Here is a 9,690-nt window from a genome sequence, read left to right as displayed (position 1 = left end):
AACCACACATCGTACGTGGAGAGTCGGCTCTGATACCATTAAATGTAACACCCCTTTTTATAAACCGTTAATTTTTGAAACAATAATAAATTCCATTTAATATACTAATAAAACTAAAAAGTACAGATAAGCTAGACTATTAAAAATAAAATCTTAAGAAGTACGACTCTACATACTGGCCGATCCATACGAGCGTCGCTAGTCTTTTATTCTTGAAAAGTGGTGGTGGCAAGGGGTGAGCTGCCGACTCAATAAGATAGTTAATTAAATACACAGTTCAACCACATGCGCATACAATAATTTCGTGCACTTAATTTATAGGTTATCAAGCAATACATCCAATAGATAAATAAATTATTATTGATTTATTCAAAGGGCCCTGCTTACTCTAGTCTAGTAATACCCAATGGTTGCTTGGCCAATAAAATCATATCCTGGGATACCCTGTCGTAACAAATACCCGGTATCCCATCTCATATCTTTAGGTATCCTGTCGTAACAAATACCCGGTACCTTAATACCCTGTCGTAACAAATACCCGGTGTTTATTTTTCACGTGATCATAATATTCATTTTTCTCGTTTCAATCGCAACCATTGAATATACTATCCTAGATAAGCTCTTATTCTTATAATTTTCCAGTCTTTCACTTTATCCAAAGTTTATCAATGACTTCCATTCTAACCCCAATAGGTCTCGATCTAAAAAAACCATTCATGTCCTCACAACCGTCAATATCAAATTCAATTCATTCACGTCACCGCAATCATCATAAATATCAACCATCAATATCAAATTCAATTCATTCATGTCACCGCAATCATCATAAATATAAGGTATACATGTCAAACATATAAATCAAATCAATAAACAATTATAGCAACAAACATACAATTAAAGGTACTGTACATTTAATTAACTACTCACCTCAGCTATTGAACGCCAAATCTAAATACTCAACAGACTTTTATAGCCTATCGTCTCATTGACGGGCGTGTCCTCTCAATAAAAGATAATCAAATTGTAAAACTCCATTACGGCTGCAGAAAGTGGTTTTCTTTCCTCTAGGTTTTCTTTATTTATCTATATATATAATATAAATTATATGATTAAAAAAAAATAAAAATTATATATATTATATATTTTTCTTTGTATAAAACAAACCGTTGAAATAAGTTTATCTAATAATGAAATTAAATCTTCCAGGACACTATCTTTAAGATGCCTCCATAAATAAACTACTAATTTAAATAAATAGGCTAAAACATATATTTGTTTTTATGATGGGCTAAAATATTATAAGATAAAAATAAATAAAATAAAGGTAAGATTATCTAAATTGATATATATATATATATATACTTTTTTTTTAAAAAATCCTAATGTTACAAAAAATATTCTAATGAAATAGTATAACGTATAACTATAATTAAAGTCTATGTAAATTATTTTGCGGGCGTTACACAGACAAGATCCGAGAAGAAGTGAAGAAGCAGTTAGAAGCAGGGTTCATCGAAGTAATCGACTATCCCCCTTGGATCGCAAATGTAGTGCCCATCGCAAAGAAGGACGACAAAGTAAGAATGTGCGTCGATTATAGAGATCTTAACAATGCGTGCCCCAAAGATGAATTCGCGTTGCCTCATATTGACGTGTTAATCGACAGTGCAGCGTCGAGTGTCTTACACACGAATGTGGACGGTTTCATGGGCTACATGCAAGTTCAGATGGCCAAGAAACACAAAGCAAAAACCTCGTTCACAACTGAGTGGGGAACATACTGCTATAGGGTGATGCCGTTTGGTTTGAAAAATACCGGGGCGACTTACCAGCGAATGGCTACGGCACTGTTCCATGATATGATACACAAAGAGGTTGAGGTTTATGTGGATGACATGATGGTCAAGTCGGAGACGAGAGAGGGGCATTTTGCTGCACTCGAAAAGTTTTTGGCCCGAATTGCAGAATTCAAACTAAGGTTGAACACAAAGAAGTGCTTCTTCGGCGTTTCATCGGGGAAGATCTTAGGCTATGTGATCAGTAACAAGGGGATTGAGGTGGATCCCGACAAAGTAAAGGCCATACAGGAAATGCCAGCACCCAAGAATGAGAAAGAAGTGAGAGGATTTCTAGGGCAGGTTCAGTATATCAGTCGGTTCATAGCACGACTCACTGCGATCTGCGAGCCGATCTTTAAGCTGCTACGGAAAGATCAACCAACGGTTTGGAATGATAAGTGCCAGCAAGCATTGGAGAGTGTCCGGAACTATTTGTCTAATCTGCCGGTTCTGAGACCGCCTAAACTTGGAAACCCGCTTCTCCTCTATGTAGCGATCGAGGAGCGATCTATTGGGGCAATGCTGGCCCAGGAATGGGACACCGGTGTGGAGCACGCGGTGTATTATCTAAGTAAGAAGTTCTTGGAATACGAGCTTAAGTATAACATGATTGAAAAGACGTGCGTGGCAGTAGTATGGCTAACAAAGAAACTACGGCACTATTTTCAATCTTATAAAGTGATCATTATTTCCCGGATGGATCCCGTGAAGTATCTGTACCGAACTCCGTCTCTAACAGGGAAGCTAGCTCGATGGTTGTTGCTTTTGTCCGAATTTGATATCGAATATGTAACGAAGAAGGTTGTCAAGGGGAGAGCTGTAGCAGAATTCCTGGCCAACCAACCTCTGAACGCAGAAGAGGAAGAGATAAACTATGATTTCCCCGATGAGCACTTGAACGCAATAGAAGTTATACCGTGGAAAATGTTCTTCGATGGAGTGGTTAATTCGAATGGAGCCGGAGTAGGAGTGCTACTCATCTCACCAGAGGGAGAAAGGATCCCGATGGCAAAGAAGCTATCCTTCCCTCTCACCAATAATATGGCCGAATATGAAGCGTGCATCTATGGGTTGGAGTCATTAGCAGCACTGGGAGCATCATATGTTGAAATCTGGGGTGACTCAAAGCTGATTATCGAACAAGCGCAGGGAAACTGGGAAGTGAGGGAAGAAAGGTTACGTCCATACCTAGACCAGCTAGAAGGGTTGGCATAAAGACTCAATGAATGTCGTTTTTATCATATTCCTCGAGCACAGAACCAAGCGGCGGATGCTTTGGCCACTTTGGTGTCAGTTTGGGACAACCCTCGAAACCTTGCCTCGAAGCCTTTGGTATTGAAGAGATCTCACAAACCATGCTACGAAGATGTAATGCTGTTAGGGGCAGATGAAAAGCCGTGGTATTTCGACATCGTAAACTTCATGAAGAGCGGAACATACCCGGCAGAATCGGAACTTAGGGATCAAGCTGTGATTAGAAGGTTAGCTCAGCAGTTCATCATCCACAACGACTTGCTTTACAAAAGGCACACCGATGGCTTACAACTGAGATGCTTGGATGCGGGAGAAGCCCGCGAGGCAATGGAGTCAGTACACTCAGGAATTTGCGGGGCCTATATGGGAGGAGCAGTATTGGCAAAGAATTTCATAAGGCAAGGCTTCTATTGGCTCACCATGGAAAGAGATTGTAACGAGTATGCGAAGAAATGCCATGATTGTCAAATCCACGGAGATTATAATCATTTACCAGCTATGGAACTGCACGTGTTAGCACCCATTTGGCCATTCGCAGCTTGAGGCATTGACATCATCGGCGAGGTGAGACCTAATGCGTCAAATGGACATAAATTCATCGCAGTTGCCATTGATTACTTCACCAAGTGGGTAGAGGCAGAGTCGTTCGGCAAGTTGGGATCTAAGCAGATGAGGAAGTTCATCGGAAAACACTTAATCACCAGATTCGGAGTGCCTCATCACATAATCACAGATAATGGGGTCCAGTTTCAAGGAGAAGTGAGAAGTCTCTCCCGAGAGTACGGTATTGAACATCACAAGTCTTCTCCGTATCGTCCACAGGCTAATGGCGCAGTAGAAGCGGCTAATAAGAACCTTAAAAGAATTCCCGTAAAGACAGTAGAATCGCACCGGAATTGGCACGAGCAGCTTCCACTCGCGTTATGGGCTTATCGCACGACAGTTAGAACATCGAATGGGGCAACGCCGTTCTCCTTAGTGTATGGGGCAGAAGCAGTCATGCCAATTGAGATTGAAAAACGATCGTTGAGAATCGCAGTAGAAGCAGAGATTCCCGAGACGGAATGGGTGAAGAAGTGGTATGAACAGTTAGCATTGGTGGATGAGAAAAGGATGGAGGCCATTTACCATGTGCAGTTATATCAGCGAAGGATGGTCCGAGCCTTCAACAAAAAGGTCAAGGCCAGCCCTATCAAAGAAGGGGATATGGTTCTAAAACAGATCCGTGTGACGCACACCGACCCGAGGGGCAAGTTTAGGCCAAACTGGGAAGGGCCGTTCTTCGTAAAGAAGATACTAAGCAAAGGAACGGTGAAGTTAACTACTATGGACGGCATGGAGTTCTCCGAACCTACCAATCTGGATAGGCTTAAGAAATACTTTTCGTAAAAGAAAAAAAAAAAGAGAAAGAAAAATTCCCGATAGGTCGAAAACCCGCAAAGGGCGGCCTATGCAACAATAAGGGACATCCCAATGGGTGAAAACCCGAAAGGGCACTCATTTGAAAATTCCGGGATAGTAAAAGGAGAGATGAAAAATCGCTGGGATCTGAAAACCGAAAAGAGGCAGGTCCTGGTAACGGTAGTTATATCTTGAGCAATTACAAAAATAATGTATAAGCGGCTAAGTATTTCTATTGTTTGTAAATAAATAAAGGCATGAATATATTCGAAGAGAATGATTGGAATCGTTATAATCTACGGAATGCATGGTAATACGAATCATGAGTTATACATTTCTTACCTTTCGTTTCACAATAAAAAGCCTAAATACTATCCATCCCTCTCCCTATACACAAGCTATACATCGGGGTAATTCTAATAAAAGCTACGAAGTTGTACATGATAAGCCTAATAAGGAGGGAAATTCCAGTGAGCCTCAAAGTCCCTCAGATGTGACGCCCGCTCTGCAGATAGGGTCTCCTCGACAACTCGAAGTCTCTCCTCGGTGGCAAGGCATCCCGCGGTCTCCTCCCGCACTCTCTCCTCGGCAGCAAGGCGTCCCGTGGTCTCCTCCCGCATCCTCTCCTCGACAGCAAGACGCCCCTCGATCTCAGCTCGCATCACCATAGACCAATGATCGTTCCTCTCCCTATAGACCTGGCCGACCCTGGCATCGGCCTCCCGCAGCGCTTCGCTCCGTCTCAGCTCATGTGCATGGAGATCACTCTGTAAAAAAAACGAAAAAAAAACAGATATAAAAAAAAGAAATACAGACGAGAATAGAAGTCATACATACATATGTGCATACATTCCACTACACTAAAATGAAATAAAGATACATACCAGGTGGCTGGCGCAACGCAAGCTGAGTCGATCTCTGAAGTAACCAGATAGCCCCACATAGTCGGTGCATGTCTCCCTCGAAGTCTGGAGGGCGTCTGAGGGATCAAACGGTATCCTCAACGTGAAAACCAGAGGAGCCATCTCGACACCGGCGTAGGCCACTCCGGACTCGTCATAGCAAACTGTCGAGAAATCCCTCCCAAAGTCGGGGATAGGTACGCCTAAAGGGGACCACTCTAGTCGAGCAGCGCCAGAGGACTCGCCGACACAATGTGTCGGCTCGCTCGTAGACGTCTGAGCCCGGGCCGCATCGAAAAAATCTGACATATGGGCACTCCTCCAGGAACCCTCCTGCAAGCAAAGGCACAATAAATACCACTAACTATCTCGTAAATAAAAATAAATAGGTCGAACCACTCACCGAAACCTCCTCCCGACCAAAGACTGCAGCGACAGCCTCCGCCGAAAACACGTCCGCCACAGGGTCCACCTCCATCGCAACCTCAGGGGCATCCATCGCGGTCAATAGTGTTGATAAATAGAGAGAGCGGCCCCCGGCATGGTCCCAGACATCTCTAGGGGCAAAGCGATGGGTCAAATCACGACGAATGACCGATAAGGGCATGGTCCGCACAGCAAACATGGACACGGGAATCTCGCCAGGTGTCCAGTGCGAGGCGCTAACCCCAGTGATACCCCGATCGCCCAAGTACCACGCCCGCACGCAGGGGCCGGTAAGAACGCATTGCTGCCCCTGGATGCGGGTGATGTATGCGTAATCAGGACCGAAGTCAAGGTCATCCCACCTAAACCGCATCTGAAAACAAAAAAAAGAAAAGTCAAGTCTGATCAAACGAAAATCTAGCGTAGTTAGAGGATGTTCACCTCCCCCAAAGTCCGTGAATCGATCCAAGCTAGGAATTGCGCCACCGTCCGCCTCTCCTCAGCTCCTAGACCAAACTCGCTCCACCGAGCCATGAGTGGGGGTCTAACTACCCGCGGTCTGCGCCGACGCTCGCATGGAAGAATCCGCCTCTCATAGGCCCAAACCTGCTTGTAGAAACAAGGGTTACGGATAGAAATCGCGAAAAGGATAAAAAAGCAAGTTAAGGACGAACCACGTACCAGGAGAGCAAAAGTGTAACCGCCAAAGTCCTTGCGCTTCCGGCAAGTCAGATCAAAAAATTTGTACAAGTAAGCCAAGCCCGCTCCTGCCCAATCGTAAGACGACACGGCGTCCAAATCGCTGAAGGCCTGAATAAGACCCGCGTGTATCGTCCCGCTCTTGGTGCGGAAGATCGTCTCGCCTAAAGCGTATAAAAGGAAGCTGCGGACCGCCAGATCAGTGTCGTCTATCCCACAAAAGTCCCTACGACTCAAAAGCCCAGAAGTGGTGATGAACTTCGCCGGGGTGGACTTGAACCCGTGTAGACTCCTGGTCCGATCAGAGCAGCCAACCTGGCACGGTCAACCCGTGGACGCACCATATCAAAGGAGAAAGGAACTAGAGTACCACTCCCCCGTAATCCGGTCAGTAAGGAGAAGTCGCGAGGCGAGATCGTCATCTCCCCGAACGAGAGGTGGAAGGTGTGGGTCGAGTCAACCCATCTCTCGCATAGGGCGCGTAGGCCGAAGCGGTCACACACCCCGTTGGCGTGGGGCAACGCTAAAATAAAGGGCTCGAAGCCCAACTCTCGCACACGGGCTTTCGCCGCTGCGCTAAGCATGGAATACCACACATGAATGTCCTCCGTGGTCCCATAAATGCCGATAATCTGGAAAGGACGGAACAAGTAAGTTTAAGTGTTATTCCTAGGCTTGCGTCTAATAAAAGCGCGTTAATCTAGCTATTCTTTCGGTCAAATCCAACCTAGAGACACTTTGTCAATTAGGACCGTCATTTTATGGAATCTCGTTCTTAGGGTTGTTTGTATATGATTTGATTAATTCATTATTCTTTGATCTACTCTCGCACGTATTGGCAAAGAGATCGATCTAATTTTAACATTTAATTCGTGCGTTATTCACATTTTCACTATTCACGTGCATTATTCATGTTTTTACTATTCACATGCGTTATTCACGTTTTTACTATTCACGTTTTTACTATTCACGTACACTATTCACATTTTTACTGTTGACATGCATTGTTCGTATGTTTACTATTCACATGCATATAATTCACATTCTTTCAAAAGATAAATAAAGTGTTACTTGCGGGCGAAGAAATTCGTGTTTTCTAGCTAAAGTCTTCTAAAGCAACCTAGAGGTTAGCATGCAAATCATGTTCAAAGTAGGGTTACTAAAAGCCTAGAAATCTAGTCAAAAGACGAGGAAGTAAGAAAGTACTTACCTGGTTAGAGCGGGTCCGGCTCAGATGTCAGGTAAGATCCTGGAAAGGGGCCACTGTAGTGAGGTTCACAAAACCCGCATCCATGCCCTTCGTGCCATCATGGTTATCCAAATCCATTCCGAAAATAATCCAAATCAGCAGTTAGAGAGAGAGAGAAGAGAGAGAAGGTGTGGGGTTGAAATGAAACCCCACCACCTTATATAAGGAAATGGAATGACATTCCCGTAAATAGTGAAAAAGGTACGATGTGACATAAAGGTAAAAAGTAAATAATTATTTACCAGGTGCACAGACCTACGATTTGCAGTCCGTTTCAGCATGCGTTTCTACCAGACAGTGACCAATAATATCAAGAGGGGACTCCAGACGACAGCCAAATTTTACAGAACAGTGGCGCCAGTCAAAATACAGACGACAGTCAACGGAAAAATAATTGTTAGTTTGAATCACTCCGGACGAAAAAAGACATTCCTACCTCACCGCTCAAACATCCGAGACAGTAGCTCCAGTAAAAACACAGATGTCAGTGTTTTAGAATTCAGAATTGTTAGAAAGAACCTTTCGCTATTGAGCCATTTTACCCACGTTCGTAGACCAGGGTTGCTTTTGAGCCACTTCACCCCCGGTCGTGGACCGGTGTCGCTTTTGAGCCACTTTACCCGCGGTCGTGGACCGGGGTTGCTTTTGAGCCATGTTACCCGCGGTCGTGGACCAGGGTTGCTTTTGAGCCATTTTACCCACGGTCATAGACCAGGGTCGCTTTTGAGCCATTTTACCCAAGGTCGTAGACCAGGGTTGCTTTTGAGCCAATTTACCCACGGTCGTAGACCAGGGTCGCTTTTGAGCCATTTTACCCGCGGTCGTGGAACAGGGTTGCTTTTGAGCCATTTTACCCGCGGTCGTGGACTAGGGTTGCTTTTGAGCCATTTTACCCGCGGTCGTGGACCAGGGTTGCTTTTGAGCCATTTTATCCGCGGTCGTGGACCAGGGTTGCTTTTGAGCCATTTTACCCCCGGTCGTAGACTGGGGTTGCTTTTGAGCCATTTTACCCACGGTCGTAGACCAGGGTTGCTTTTGAGCCATTTACCCCCCGGTCGTAGGCCGGGGTCGCTTTTGAGCCATTTTATTCGCGGTCGTGCACCAGGGTTGCTTTTGAGCCATTTTTATCCGCAGTCAACTTAGGCTAGGGTCCGTAAGAAGAACATCCGTCGGCAGTCGATTCAAAGGCAAGGACGGAAAGAATCGAGAACGACGTCGGAACGCGCAACGCAAAGGTCAGGCATTCTTCCTCCTACTCTTTACGTGTCTTTTACTTTTATATGTTTTACATTGCATGTGTTGCGTTAGCAAAAAACGTTTTCAAAACACACACATCACTGTCAAAATAGGAAAGTAGGGGCAACTGTAGACACCGAGTCGGAGGACCTGTGACGAAAACCTGTAACAAAGCGGTCGAAGCGGTTGGTTCAGGAAAATTTAAAAAAAAAAAGAGAGAAGAAAAATATATAATAAGAAAAATAAAGAAAGAAAAAGTCAACGGAAATCGCGGTCGTCAAGTGGACGGCTCGCGAGCGCTCATCGACGTGGTGCGAGCGCCTAGCGGCAGCCGACATGTGTCCGACGACAGTTGGACGCACGCCCGGCAGCGCGGGGCGTGCGCTCGACGATAGTTGGGCGTTCGCCCAACAATGTTGGGCGTCCGCCGAACTAGGTTGGGCGTCCGCCCAACCTGTTTTGGGCGACGCCCAACCTGTTTTGGGCGACGCCCAATCTTAGTTGGGCGTCGCCCAAAATTTTCCGGGACCCGTTGTCTATTTAAGGCACGGATCCCCATTCAAAAAAGGGGGAGAATTTTGGAGAGCTTTCTCACTCTAGACATTTTTAGAGAGAGAAAGTGAATTTTTTTGAGAAAAATATTTTTTTTTCTCAAAAAGTCCGAATTTCCCAAAAGTTAAATTTT

This window comes from Euphorbia lathyris, chromosome 9 (assembly GCF_963576675.1).
Source record: "Euphorbia lathyris chromosome 9, ddEupLath1.1, whole genome shotgun sequence".
Lineage (NCBI taxonomy): Eukaryota > Viridiplantae > Streptophyta > Magnoliopsida > Malpighiales > Euphorbiaceae > Euphorbia > Euphorbia lathyris.
The sequence above is the reverse complement of the archived record's forward strand: the minus strand, read 5'-3'. Positions refer to the sequence as shown.